The sequence below is a fragment of the Neophocaena asiaeorientalis genome, unplaced genomic scaffold, assembly GCF_003031525.2.
Source record: "Neophocaena asiaeorientalis asiaeorientalis breed wild unplaced genomic scaffold, Neophocaena_asiaeorientalis_V1.1 scaffold668, whole genome shotgun sequence".
Lineage (NCBI taxonomy): Eukaryota > Metazoa > Chordata > Mammalia > Artiodactyla > Phocoenidae > Neophocaena > Neophocaena asiaeorientalis.
Window position 1 is genome coordinate 640,509 of NW_020174264.1, and position 14,590 is coordinate 655,098.

At 37.6% G+C, this 14,590-nt stretch overlaps 1 pseudogene; it reads right to left on the bottom strand.

The window, feature by feature from the left end:
* Nucleotides 1-542: 542 nt before the first annotated feature.
* On the bottom strand, nucleotides 543-13,704 carry LOC112406463 (cytochrome b-c1 complex subunit 7-like; annotated as a pseudogene).
* Nucleotides 13,705-14,590: the final 886 nt, after the last annotated feature.

Below are 14,590 nucleotides of genomic sequence, written 5' to 3' on the forward strand. Positions count from 1 at the left end.
TAGTCAATTGAACGTGGCCTGCCCTTGGGTTTACTCTCAACAACCAGATACCTCATGGTCATATGACTTCAACTGCAAGCATATTTCTCCCCCATTACACTGAGATGTCAGGTTTATGTGGTGAGTTTGACATAAGCTCACCCCAACACCAGAATTCATGTTACTCTTCTAGAAATCTTTCATAAAGATGTAATAGATGGCCAATATTCTGATTTACTTACAAAAACATGAACTGCAGCCTTACTTACAGCTGCAGAACAAAGGAAACACTTTAACAATGGAGAAAGGGTTAACTAAGTTATGAAGCATGCATATTCTGGGACATTATGCGGCCATTTACATTCCTGCATTTAAAGTCCATAAAGACAAAGAAATATATGATTACAATATACATTAGGTTTTTCTTTTTTTTAATAATTATAATAGAGATTTAGCTAAATTAATACATTTACAGCCCTGATAGTTCTACATTGTACATTTTAGGTTTAACCAGCTTCATAAAAATACTTTAGGATGGCCGTATCCAGATTTAGACTACATGATTATTTCTTTGCCCATTCTTCTCTCTCTTTTCTTTCCTGAATGACCTCTTTCAGATGCGGTTCGAGGTAGAATTTATCCTCCTCATATTTTGTCCACTGCTCTTCAGGCAAGATCTACTGCCTCATGGTCAGGTCCAGGGCTCTCTTAATGCGAAACACCCTGTCATTATAAAGGTTCTCAGGAAGCCTTCTTATGGCTTCTTTTACATCGTCATTCTCACATATTGTATCATCTCGCATTAAGCCCAGTTTATTGAACCCGGCAGCATTGTGATACCATTTTCGAATACCCTCCAGCCACTTGCTTGACAGGCCTACTCACCATTTTAACCTGAGACAGAAGCGTTGCCTGCTGGGTAAGTCTTATACATTAGGTTTTGTTATAAGATTACAGAATGACTTGCACAACATAATTCTGATTTTATTAAAACTTATATATATATATGCATTGACACAAAGGTGAAAACTAAAAGGAAAAATATCCAAAAATTAATATTAACCATATCCAGCTATTGGATTTATGGGTCACTTGCATTATATTCTTATTTTTTTATGGATTCCAGATGTTCTTTCCTAAGCACGTATTGCCTTTATAAGCGGAACAAATACACTGTAATTAAAACCATTTTAATTTTTATTGATAATTCATGTGAGAAACTGTTAGGTTAGCAAGTAGTGCTTTGGGACAACATTTCACAGGGAGAGTTCCAGGGTACAGTTGCAAAAGCTGCAGAGCTGATCAGATCTACAGCAGCCATGGCCAACCCACAGCTAATGACTTGTGAGCAAGAGAAAACGTTTTATTCCTATAAATTACTGTAAATGACGGTTGTTTGTTATTGCGAGAAAGCTAAGTCAGAAGATAATGTTTGAAAGTTTCATGACCCTGTTAGTTATTCTCTTTACTATGAATCTTCTCCTAATAAAATTCATATAATGCTAGATTGGAACACTTTGGGGTTTGTTTTCCTTTCTAATTTTTCAGATGAGTAAGCTGAGGCTCAAGCATGTAAAATAACTACCCTAAAGGCACAGTGATTTAATTGCAAAACGACGATTGGAGTTTTCTTTGTCTAGAGTCTCTTCACTATTTTTCTAGTGGATGGGGCAACTGAGAGATTATTGGGGAGATCTTGTATGCTGGTGCCCCAAGTACCATCTACCTAGGTCCAGTTTCTTTTGTTTGTTTTTTTAACCATAGCGTTACTGAACAGTTCAATTTCTGTCCTCTCTGTTGTAGATTACAGACCTGGAATCAGAAGCATGTAATAAAAGCTGGGCAGAATCTATATATGAAAACATTTAGGAACTTATTAAAAGTCACTAAAGGACACCAAATAATTGTTTATGGTTAGAAAATCAAAACAATGTAGATATACCACTTCTCTTCAAAGTGGTCTATAGAATCAATGGAAGTTCAATGAAAATCACAACAGATTCTAATTCAAAAAATTATATGGAAGAGAAAGGAGTCTCTTTCTCCTTTCTGTATGTACATTCATGAAGAAAAATAGGGTGAGCTTATTTACTATGGGAGATATTACTATATAATAAAGTGAAAGGGTATGGTAATTAGGACAGTGAAGAATTCATACAGGGATAGAAAAAAATAGACCAATGATACAGCAGTGCCCAGAAACATACAAGGAGAGCATTTCAGATCAGTGGAGAATGGACGGGCTTCTCAATAAACAGTGGTCTGACTAATTAATTAATTAATCTATAAAGAAAAAAATGGATCCTAATTACAGATCATCCACACAATTAGTTCCAGATAGTTTAAAAACTTAAGTGAGGAAAGCAAAACTTTAAAATTTCTAGAAGAAAAATAGGAGACTATCTTTATGAGCTTTGGGTGGAAAGGAGTTTTGTAAACTACATATAAAAGTATAAGCTATTAATGAAACATGATAAGTGTGATAACATTAAAAAATAAAGAACTTTTGGGCTTTCCTGGTGGCGCAGTGGATACGAATCCACCTGCCAATGCAGGGGACATGGGTTCGAGCCCTGGTCCAGGAAGATCCCACGTGCTGCGGAGCAACTAAGCCTGTGCACCACAACTACTGAGCCTGCGCTCTAGAGCCCGCGACTCACAACTACTGAGCACGCGTGCCACAACTACTGAAGCCCACGTGCCTAGAGGCCGTGCTCCACAACAAGAGAACCCACTGCAATGAGAAGCCCACACACCACAACGAAGAGCAGCCCCCACTCGCCACAACTAGAGAAAGCCCACGTGCAGCGACGAAGACCCAACGCAGCCAAAAAAAAAATAAATAAAATAATAAATAAATTTATTTTAAAAAATTAAGAACTTTTGGTGATCAAAATATGCTATAAAGAAATTGAAAATATAAGCCACAAACTAGGAGGAAATATTTGCAACTTATATCATCAACAAAGAATTATTCTCCAAAATACATTAAGAAATGATAAAAATTCATTTAAAGATCCATATAAAGATATAAAAATCTGTATAAGTCCATATAAAGATAAGCAAACGAAGGAAAAATGATCAAAGGACATTTACAGAAAGGGGAAACCTCAATGACCAATAAACTTAGAAAAACATGCTTGATCTCATTACACGTTGGGGAAATTTGAAGGACAACTAGAATGAGATGTCTTTGCAGTCCACCAGTGCTATGGACTGAACTGTATCTCCCCCAAAATGTATATGTTGATGTCACCCAATGTGACTGTATTTGGAGTAAGGAATTAATTAAGATTAAATGACATCATTAGGGTGGGACCCTAATCCCATAGGATTAGTGTTCTTATAAGAAAAGACACAGAGAGAGCTCTCTCTCTCTCTCTCCCCTCCATCCCTCTCTGCCAAGTGAGGACAGAGTGAGAAGATGGCCATCTGCAGTCCAGGAAGAGAGCCCTCATTAGAACCCAACTATGCTGGTAACCTGACCTTGGACTTTCAGGTTCTAGAATTGTGAGAAAATAAGTTTTTGTTGCTTAAGCCACCCAGGCTATGGTATTTTGTTATGGCAGCCCAAGCTTACTAAGACAATCAGATAGGCAAAACATTTTAAAGCCCGACAATACCAAGTGGTATGCATATGAGTGAGGGAAAATCTTATAGATTCCTAGTGGAATTATAAATAAGTACTTTGAAAAAATTTGGCACTATTCATTAATTTTTAAAATAGTGTAACCTCCAACCTAGATATTTTACTTCCTGCTATTACCCTAGAGAATCTCTTCTATGTGCACATAGGAAACATAAACAAAAATGTTTTTAGCCACATTTTTATAACAGAAGAAAGCACAAACAAAACAAAAACCAAGAACAGCAACAACACTAAAAGTAATATAAATGCCTGTTTTAGGAGAAAGGTTAAGAACATTCTGGAATAATAATAAAATGGAACACTCCACAGTAGAGAAAATTAACAACCTAGTACTAAATTCATCAACATGGGTTAACCACAGAAACATAACACTGAATAAAAAAGCAAATGGTAGAGGAATACCATTTATAAGAATTTTAGAAAACAGTTTAAACTCTTTGCATTTTAAGAATGCATGTGTATGTCCACATGTGCCACAGAAATCTTAAAGAGAATCAGGAATAAGAGAGGAGTCAAGAAAGGACAAACGGAGGGCTTCAAATTTTGGATATTTTACATTTCTTAGCTGGTGACTGGTACAAGGGAGCTTATTTTATTAATATTTTATAGGATACACATACTCATTTGTATTCACCAGATATTTTAGAATAAATGACAAAATTAAAATTATTGAGAAGTATATTCTGGAAATTAATGTGATTTTCTTAATTAATGGGTACATATCCTTAAGTTCTAGATCGCACTGGAGAAATATAACTAAAGAAACAAGGTACATGACTCATGACAGAATTTAAATCTGACTAATTGGACCTAATTGCTGAGAGACACACTGTGATTTGCTCAATTTTATCATTAAGTTCAGGGAACATGAAACCACCATGAAAAATCAGTGAAACAGCATCTCAAAATGTACCTTGCCTGATTATGCAATGATTATGTTTAGCTTCAATTAATTATGACAATTAAGTAGTTCTTACTCTAGTGGTAGCATTAACTCATTACATTAATTTGTTAGCAGAAGAATTAGCTTGTGACCTGAAAGGGGAATGGCTTTTTCTGATACATTGGCATTTGAAAAAATGATTAATATGCCTCTTTTGAAGGGACATATATGTAGACTCTTTCTGTGAAACATTTTTTACTGAGTGAGTCTTACTTTCATATCAGCTAATATTACACACTATTAAGTATTATATAATATAAAATATATTAACCCTGGAGGGAAAAAAGTAATGATGAATTCTGTTTCAGAATTCTATACTGAACACATAGCCTCCCCCTCCTTAATAAAATCTTTAGAAATGATAGCAAAGATATGATAAATTAATGACCGCATCATCAATTACAAAAACAAAAAGAAGAACGTTGGCAAACCAGAAACTCTGAGAAAGTTCTGAAAGGTAGAAAACCAAGAGAACTGTACTGAAAAAGGAGATAGCAGACCCAAATGCTTGGAAGTGAGGTCCACATCAAAAGGAGAGAACAACACTAAGAACTCTTCCCTCCTGGGTGTCCATGATCCCAGGAGCAGAAAGGGGCTGGCTCCTGCATGTTGGTTAGTGTAGGGCAGCAGCAAGAGTAGTCAGGGATATTCCTGCATGAACTGAGCCGTACACTAGCAAAGGGGAATGCCTGTCAGTCTCTTGTGGGATCTTGAATCAAAGAATAAAGTCATATCCCTGAGAGGGACAGGGAAACCAATCATAGAGGATAAGCTGCTGAGGTTCAGTGCCTGGCAGTTCAGCTGTCCATCCACTAGTCTTACTTCAAATGCACTGAAAATAGAAATCACTGTAGCATCTCTTGTCTATCCAGAGATTTTGATTACAAAGTTGAGTATACAAACCCAAATTTCTACACGTTTAACGAAAGCCAATTATGAAGGGGACACAAGAGACCCAGCAAACGAAAGAATTTCCAACTAAGGAAACAGGATAAGAGGAGTAAATGGGACAGGGTTTTAAAATAAGTTTAATTTGTATCCTTAGACAGTAAAAGGGATTTGTACCTATGAAGAGAAACAAGTGTTGTCAATTATAGTCTTAGATATTAAAACTAATAATTAGAAAATAAAAAGCTCAACTGGATAACTGCATAGCAGATTCATAAATTCCAATATCCCTAAATATTTCTGGAGAGAGAAAATAGAGATAATGGAAGTACAACTCAATATGTTAGGATTTCTCAATGGTAAATAAAGAATAGTCAATAGAAAGAATAAAGACTGACCCAACCACTTGCTGAGCAAAATAAATTGAACAATACTCGGTGCCACACACACAGACACAGACACAGAAACACATACACACACGCTTGTTTGGCTTCACTGTGCGTGGGGCACACGAACTTGGGTTCAACAACAGAAGGAGACAGTGGGGTTCAAGAAGCAACGCTGGGGTTTCCCTGGTGGCGCAGTGGTTGGGAATCCGCCTGCCAATGCAGGGGACACGGGTTCGAGCCCTCGTCCGGGAAGATTCCACATGCCGTGGAGCAACTAAGCCCGTGCACCACAACTACTGAGCCTGCACTCTGGAGCCCAGGAGCCACAACTACTGAGCCCGCGTGCCACAACTACTGAAGCCCACGTGCCCAGAGGCCGTGCTCCGCAACAAGAGAAGCCACCGCAGTGAGAAGCCCGCGCACCGCAACGAAGAGTAGCCCCCGCTCGCCGCAACTACAGAAAGCCTGCGCGCAGCAATGAAGACCCAACGCAGCCAAAAACAATAAATAAAGTAAATAAATTTATTTTAAAAAAGAAGCAACACTAAGCAGAGAAATTAGTAAGACTTCTTGTTAAATCAAAATTAGCACTAATTATACATTTTAAAAACATGTCCCATAATACATCTCCACATCAAGGGGATGACAGAGATAGAAGGTAAATCCAAGCATGCTAATTATTTTGCTTTATTTGGAGAAGGATCTTCTACTGATTTACTTTAGTTTGGAGGAGGGCAAACCATCAAAGAGCCAGAAGGAAAAAAAAGAGCAGCAAAAAGTAGCTACAGTGCAAAAAAAAGAGATGCCTATAGTACATAATAGACTAAATATATGAGTATTAAAAATAAATGAGTCTATAAACTACAACCCAGATAAATAAACACATGAATAAAATATATCAGGCAAAATGTCACAAAACGGACGGATTCAAAAAAAAAAAAAAAAAAAACAGAGAAGAGTTCTGTTCAGGCAATGGCCAAGTCACTTGTATCCAACTATCAACCCCACAGATAACAATTAAAAACTGGCAATGCACTTTTAAGATAAACTATTTTAAAAGTGTGGTGAATGAATAAAGCTGGAAGAAATAAGACACAAGTTGACCCTTGAAAGAAAACTGCACTGGGTTAAATTTACATTTATAGGACTTTTTGCCTGAGGGCACTCCAGCCAGCCCAGCAAGGGGCTGCTAAAACTCCAGCACAAAGCCACAGTCTTAACTGCTTGAGGAATTCAAAGATAGATAGAGTTCTGAACTACTAGAGCAGTGGGAAGGTAAGTAGGCTTATCCTAAAGGAGGGAGCCATACAAGGGGAGACTGGAAATCTGATACTAACTCCACCCAAATACTGTGTAAGTAGGATTCCGAGAGGCCTAGGGAAAGCCAAGATCTGCAAAGCTAAAAGAACCGAGCGGGTTCAGCTGCCACCTACTGCCGAAAAGAGTTTTGAATTTGAATCCAGCCGAACTGTTAAAGCAACTTCCTGTGCCCGACACATAGTCAGGCCAAACAAACGGAAACGTCCGAGTTTGGAGCAGAGAAAGGCCATGCAAGGAGAGGGGTGGCTCATGCCCTAAAAAGCCCTGAGCTCCCCGACGGCTTTCGGCAAAGCACTTTTAAAAGCCAGGTTGGTCTGTGTCTTTATTTCTGTCCTGCCCCTAGGTTCATCAGAAAGGCCCCCATGGGGTCTTGCTCGGTTACAAAATTAATTGCCTACTAGAATAAAAATCATCCCTTTTCAATGGAAGATGATGTAATCTAAAATCTCTACAATATATTTTCTAAATTTGGTGACATATTTAAACTCATGTATGTAAGAAGCTCAGTGAACCCTACACGAGATAAATACAAAGAAAACCATACCTAGGCACATCAGCGTCAAACTGCTGAAAAGCAAAGATAAAAAGAAAATCTTGAAGGCAGCCAAAGAGAAATAGTACATTGAACACATTGCAATGATTCAATTAATGACTCATCTTATATCAGAAACAGTGGAGGCTAGAAGACATAGAATGGAAATCTCTAAAGCCATAAAAGAAAAAAGTAAATCAATGCAGAATTCTGTTCAAACATCCACTAAAAATGAAGGCTATTTTCCCTCCTTCCTTCCTTCCTTCCTTAATAATTCAGTCCAAAAGCCATGCAGGGTAATGGCCGGGACCCTGTAGGGGTGAGAAGGACGATTATACGGAGGAGGAGTGGTAGCTCAGGTTGCCCATGTCAGACCCCAAGTAAGTTAAGAAAGGTGTCTGGATGGGAGTAGAGGTTTTGATGGGAAGACTGGTTACATACTAGAAAATTGATCCTATAAGTAAATATACTGAAGATAACTGGAGTCAGGTTTCTCACTGCTGGATAAAAGAGGTATTAATATACAGGGAGAAATTTAGAATATACTTTATTGTATTATGTTGGAATCAGAGGTATCAGTGCGAATTCAAAAATCTATATAATCAGTAGAAATAAGCATGTATAGTATCTAGATCTTGGTTTTTGAACACTATTTTCCAGTAAATGAACCAGAACTCCTTAGAGAAAAGGCCAATTCAAGGTCAGGACAGGGAAATACAAGATTAGCTTGAAATATCTCACTCACCAGAAAGTAACAACCACTCAAAAAAATTTACCAGATATTCCAAAAGGATACAGGTAGCTGTTTGAGGAGGCTCAAATTAGTAAAATCTAGAGCAATTTGAGCATGAAAATAAAGAGATTAATGGATAACTTAATAAACTAAGAGTCTATGAGTCTATACTAATGAAAAAAAGCAGATAAATAAATTAATGATGGGGAAGAAAAAAACCCTTCCTTACAGAAAAACGCCAACCAATAAATAGAGAATGATGGAATTAGAAAACCACCAACGGATGCTTAAACTAATGGGTAAACATCTGATGAGGAAGAGTATTGAACCCATATTTACTCATTGATTATAATGGGGAGAAGCATAACTGCACAGTGGTGAGCCTGGAAAACCCCACCTTAATCAAGTGATCAAAGTTAACACTACCTATACTGGGGCAAACCAACCTCATGCGGATTCTGATATCATACACCGAGAAGCACACGATATCACTTCTGTGGTGTTCCTGCCAATAACGAATAATCTGGAATTTAGTAATGAGGAAACATGGTGAGGAGCATCCTCCATGATTGTTGGCCTGTCTCTTCAACAACGTCAAGATTAAAAAGAGCAAAGAGGCTCGGGGATATAGAGATCTGGAAGGAGTCGCTTTCACTCTTTTTAACAATGACAAAACGATGGGAAAACTGCAAATTCAGGAGTTTCCTGAGCCATAGGGAAGCTGTTTCATAACAACGTTGACCCAATATCCATGAGAAGCAAACCCTGATTTATCTGGGGTAGACCCAACGGCACACCAGTAAGAAGAATGCAACCAGGGTAGTTTGCAGATTTGCAGAGGGTGAGACTGAACCCTCTTCAAAGTTTTTCTCCACACTCACCACCAGGTATGTACAAAACAGATTAAAGAAAGTATTAAGAAAATGTCCTTGGGACTTCCCTGGTGGTGCAGTGGTTGGGAATCCGCCTGCCAGTGCAGGGGACACGGATAAATAAATTTATTTAAAAAAAAAGAAACTGTCCTGTGTGGAGTAGATGACGTGATGGAACCACCAAAGCTGAGGGGCCACAGACCCTTCTCCTCTATGTTCTCTATAGAATGAAATCCTGTCATAAAAGTTATAGAACTGCCATAAATGTCCAGTTAGTTTTTTTTAAGTGAAATTTGTATTGAAATATAACGTTATCTTTATCCATTCACTTGTTGATGGACATTTTTTGGTTGCTTCCATGTCTTGGCTATTGTAAATAGCTCTGCAATGAACACTGGGGTGCATGTATCTTTTCCAATTATAGTTTTCTCTGGATATATGCCCAGGAGTGGGATTGCAGGATCATATGGTAACTCTATTTTTAGTTTTTGAAGGAATGGATAAAGAAGATGTGGTACATATATACAATGGAATATTACCCAGCCATAAAAGAGAATGAAATAATGCCATTTGCACCAACTTGGATGGCCCTAGAGGTTATCATACTAAGTGAAGTAAGCCAGACAAAGACATATATCATATGATATTGCTCATATGTGGAATCTAGAAAAAAAAAGATACAAATGAATTTATCTATAAAACAGAAATAGACCCACAGACATAGAAAACAAACTTATGTTTACTGAAGGGGAGAGGGAGGGGAGGAGGGATAAACGAGGAGGTTAGGATTAACATGCATTCACCACTACATGTAAAATAGTAACCGACAAGGACCTGCACAGGGAACTATACTCAATATTTTGTAATAACCTATAGGGGAAAGAATCTGAAAAAGAATATGTGTGTATATATATGTATATATATATAGCTGAATCACTGTGCTGTACACCTGAAACTAACCTGATGTTGTAGACCAACTATATTTCAATTAAAAAAATATGTCATACAGAAAAGTACATGAATAAGAGTACAACTTAATGCATTTTAATACGACAAAAGCACCCGTGTAACCAGCATCCATATAAAAAACCCCCAAAAGCAAAAACAGAACATTATTAGCCCCCCCGAATCCTGCACCCACGTGCATTGTACCAGTCGCTTCTCCCCCAAATACAGCAACTACCCTGACTTCTAGCACCATATATACGTTCTGCTCAATTTTGACCTTTAAATAAATGGAATTATGTAGTTTGGATGTACAGTTAGTTTTAACATGCCAAGAAAATAAAGAGAATAGACCATAAAATAAGCTTCAAATGCCAAATCCTTATTAACAATGTCTCTTGGATGGGGGAGTATTAGACAATCAGCCGAAGACGACCAGTGATTATCAGAAAAGTGGGTCATATCTGTGTTGACAGCTCTGTTTTCAAACTTAATGACTTAAGTTTATAGCTTAAGAATCCTCATTAGAAAGTATACACCCATTAAAAAGTAACTTGAAAAGCTTGGAAAAGTTATGATATGCATTGCTAATGTTTAGCTGTCATAAATGTCGAAAGGGAAGCTGGGGACTTACTGAAAAGGCACAAAAAAGAAGGTGGTAAGCGCAAAATTCCAGCACAGGAATGCCCAAACCTCTCAGGTTGGGAAGAGTGGTCCTTTAGAGCAGTGTTTTCTCAGCCTATGAAGTTTTCCATTTGTTTTATCTGTGGTAGTTACCAGGATTGTTTAGGAATATGATAGGGCTGCACTTTCCTGCCTCCTTGAAGCAGCCATGTAACTTGTTTCAGCCAACAAAGTGACAGCAGAAGTAACCTGTGTCATTTCCAGTTGTCAGCCTTAAAAGCCAGTGATTGGCCACAGTCCTATCCCTCTGCTGTAGTGATTACAAAGCAAGTGCTGAGTGAACACCACGAGCAGAAACCCTATACGTGAGAAATAATTTTTATGTTCATGAAGCCACTGAGAGTTTGGGGCTGTTCGTTACTGCAGCATATCAATACTGATAGAGTATTGGTTTCCCTCTCTTTCTTGAAATGATTGAAAGATGAAATCATTATATGAATACTTTTCCTTTGAAAGAGAAGTATTTGAGATTATCTTGAGTTCACAGTGATATCTGCATATGATATCTGTCTGTATGACAAGTAGTGGAGATCAGACGAGCACACTCAATACTGACTCCAACCATCACTTATGTACAAAGCTCCCAAGGATATTCTCAGTATCATAAAGTTTCAAAGTGTTTCCATTCTGAGTCAAATATTATTTAATTTAATTTAATGTAATAATGAACTGATGGGTAAGGCAGGACTTATAAAGCACACTGATGTTGAAACACTGGTTAGTGAAGAGCATACATAGAAAGGATAACAGTTCTGTGGGTGAGCCTAAAGATGACCTCCATCAGAGCCATGAGCTGCATCCATTTGGTCCAAATTCTCAATTCGCACATGAAGATTACTCTAGGACTCCCAAAGACAGTGTGAAAGATTAAGTGGTGAAAATTACATAACTGTCACTTTTCATTCATTGAAAATGAAGACCCTCCACACCTGCCAGGTAATGTTTGCACACTTACAATTGCAAAGAGCAGTGGCTACCTCTACTTGATGTCACTTAGCAACAAACCTTCAAATTATACAAATAAGCCAAGTGGGTGTTTAAATAAAAAATGCAAGAATTCTAAATATCATGCCATCCAAATGATTCTTACCAATTTTAAATACCACAACACATTGCTCGATATTAATCCATGGTTTGTCTATTCAACTGCCAAATTAAATATTTATATAAATTTTGAATTTAATTTAATAAATTATACATTTTTGTTTAAAAACTTATTTAAAATAAATCAAATGCTTGTATCACCCTAAATGGGAAAAAGTAAAATTTGTCTTTATGAACTATGATTATTACTATACTTCAATTAAACTTTCTATTAAATTATTTAACAGTATAGTGATCTTAAGTAAAGTATATGTGCACATTTTTCCTTAAAACTATTTACCTCTTACCAAGAAAAGAGCCTAAGTGATTTTTAAAATGTCCAAAGGACGTTTACAGGATTATTATATATTTTTATGAAAGATGACTACAAGTCAAGTAAGGTTTATAAACAGTATTTTTAAAAAGCATTATTATAGTTATGAATATATTTCTAGAGTTGAAAATTCTATTAAATCAATGGTTATATCATATCAATCCTTACTAACAATTAGAGAGCCATTTGTTGGTAAACAAATCACTTTTACATACCTTCCCATTTTATTCCTCTCTATAATTATCCACTTTTTATTCAATAGATAAGAGGGTTAAAGAGTTAAAGAGACTTGCTTAAAGTTTACACTCTATTTAGTGGGGGATCCAGGAGGAATCTTCTATAAACTACCCACTTCTGCTATACCAGGATCAGGAGCCAGTATACTTTCAAATATTAACCAGGATGTAAACTGCATCAGAAAAATTAAAGAAGCCAAACATGTTTGGTCTGAAGAGAAAAGAAGGGAAAAAAAGACTAAAGACTGCAGGATGTAGGATGATTACTATATTATCTTCTAGTATTTTAAGGGGTGAATGAAGATTCTTTTTATAAATCATTTTCTTCCACAGAGGAAAAGAATCATAACTTCCATTTATTGGACATCTTATATATGCCAGGAGCCACAAATACATTAACTCATTTCTATTTTACAATAGTTCTCAAATTGGGGTTTATCATCTCTGTTTTTGTTTGTTTGTTTGTTTGGCCACACCATGTGGCTTGTGGGATCTTAGTTCCCCGACCAGGGATTGAACCCCAGGGCCTCAGCTGTGAAAGTGCCGAGTCCTAACCACCAGACCGCCAGGGAACTCCCATCATCTCTGTTTTAAAGATAGAGAAACTATGATTTGGAGAGAGAGAGAGAGAGAGAAAGAGAGAGAGAGAGAGCCAGTAAATGCAGGAGCCAGGATGCAAAATTGTTCCGTATATCTCAACCAAAGCCCAACACTTAGCCACTATGATCTACCGGAGGCATGAAAATAAGTTAAATTGCAACAAGACACAGAAGATTAAGGGTCCTGTTGCTGCTGCTGTTCTTGCTTTGTTTTCTTTGTTTTTAAATTTCTGAGCAGCTATACAGTAGGTCCTTATTAGTTAGCTATTTTACATATAGCACTGTGTATATGTCAGTCCCAATCTTCCAATTTATCCCCCCACCTCGTTTATGTGGGAAGACTCAACCGTGTCATGGAACACTTTGAGACCACGTGCCTCAGTACTTTGCATTTCACCTGTCTCTGGAGACCCAGTTTCCTCTAGCCTGAGCTTGGTCTTCCCTTTACTGAGCTGATACCACACTGGGAAGGAACCTTCCTGAGAATGCACGGCTTGCATTTCAGACAGCAGCATCATTTTGAAGCCAAAACATGGGGAACATTTGTTTTCTCTGCTTCAGGCATTAAGAATGTTATCACTCACTCAATCAATCACCTAACACTGGAAATGTGCACACTGATAGTTTCCCAGCCCTCAAAAGACCCCCATATGCATTAGTACTCAGCTGTATATTTTCCACACATATATCGTACATTTTTACTTTATCATTATGAATATATGTTCAAACTCACCATACAACATTCCCTAGTCTGCAAATGCTATAATCATGGTTCCCTAAAACAGTAGTTCCTAAACAATTCGGAGTTGCAAAGTATTAACACAGTTTGATTTGGTGACACCATTCTTCTCACCTGAAAATGCCCTATGATTTTATATATTAAAGCTAACATTAGTTTGTAGATTCCTTGTTTCTCCTCAAGATAACTGGAGGCACCTTGTGGTACTATAAAGCCAGGGTGGTAAGCACAGTAGAAGCTGCAAAAATTAAATTCTAGGAAGCACTCAGTTAACTCTAGGAGTTGAACCTCAGGTTTGTTTTACCTCCTGGAGGTGGTGGTGGGATGGGCAGTAAGAAACTCTCCCCAGGGGAGGCCCTTCTGATGGAGAGAACTAGAAATCTAAAAGTCCAGAGCAAAACAAAGTTGAAAGCAGTGAACGGGACCAGGTATCACAGACAAGAATATGGGTGAGGGAGAGAGTGGCTCAGAATAATTTACGAAATGGTTTGCCTGCCATTGTGGCTGGCCTGATTAAGCCCAGCAGTTCATATGGCATTTCTTATTTCTGGGGTATCTTAATTCCATGTGGCCCCTGACACATAAATTGTAAGTCAATGATGGTCTGTAGTGAGCTTGAACCATCTTTGGTACCAGAAAGTGCTTCCCCTGACCATGGTTCCATA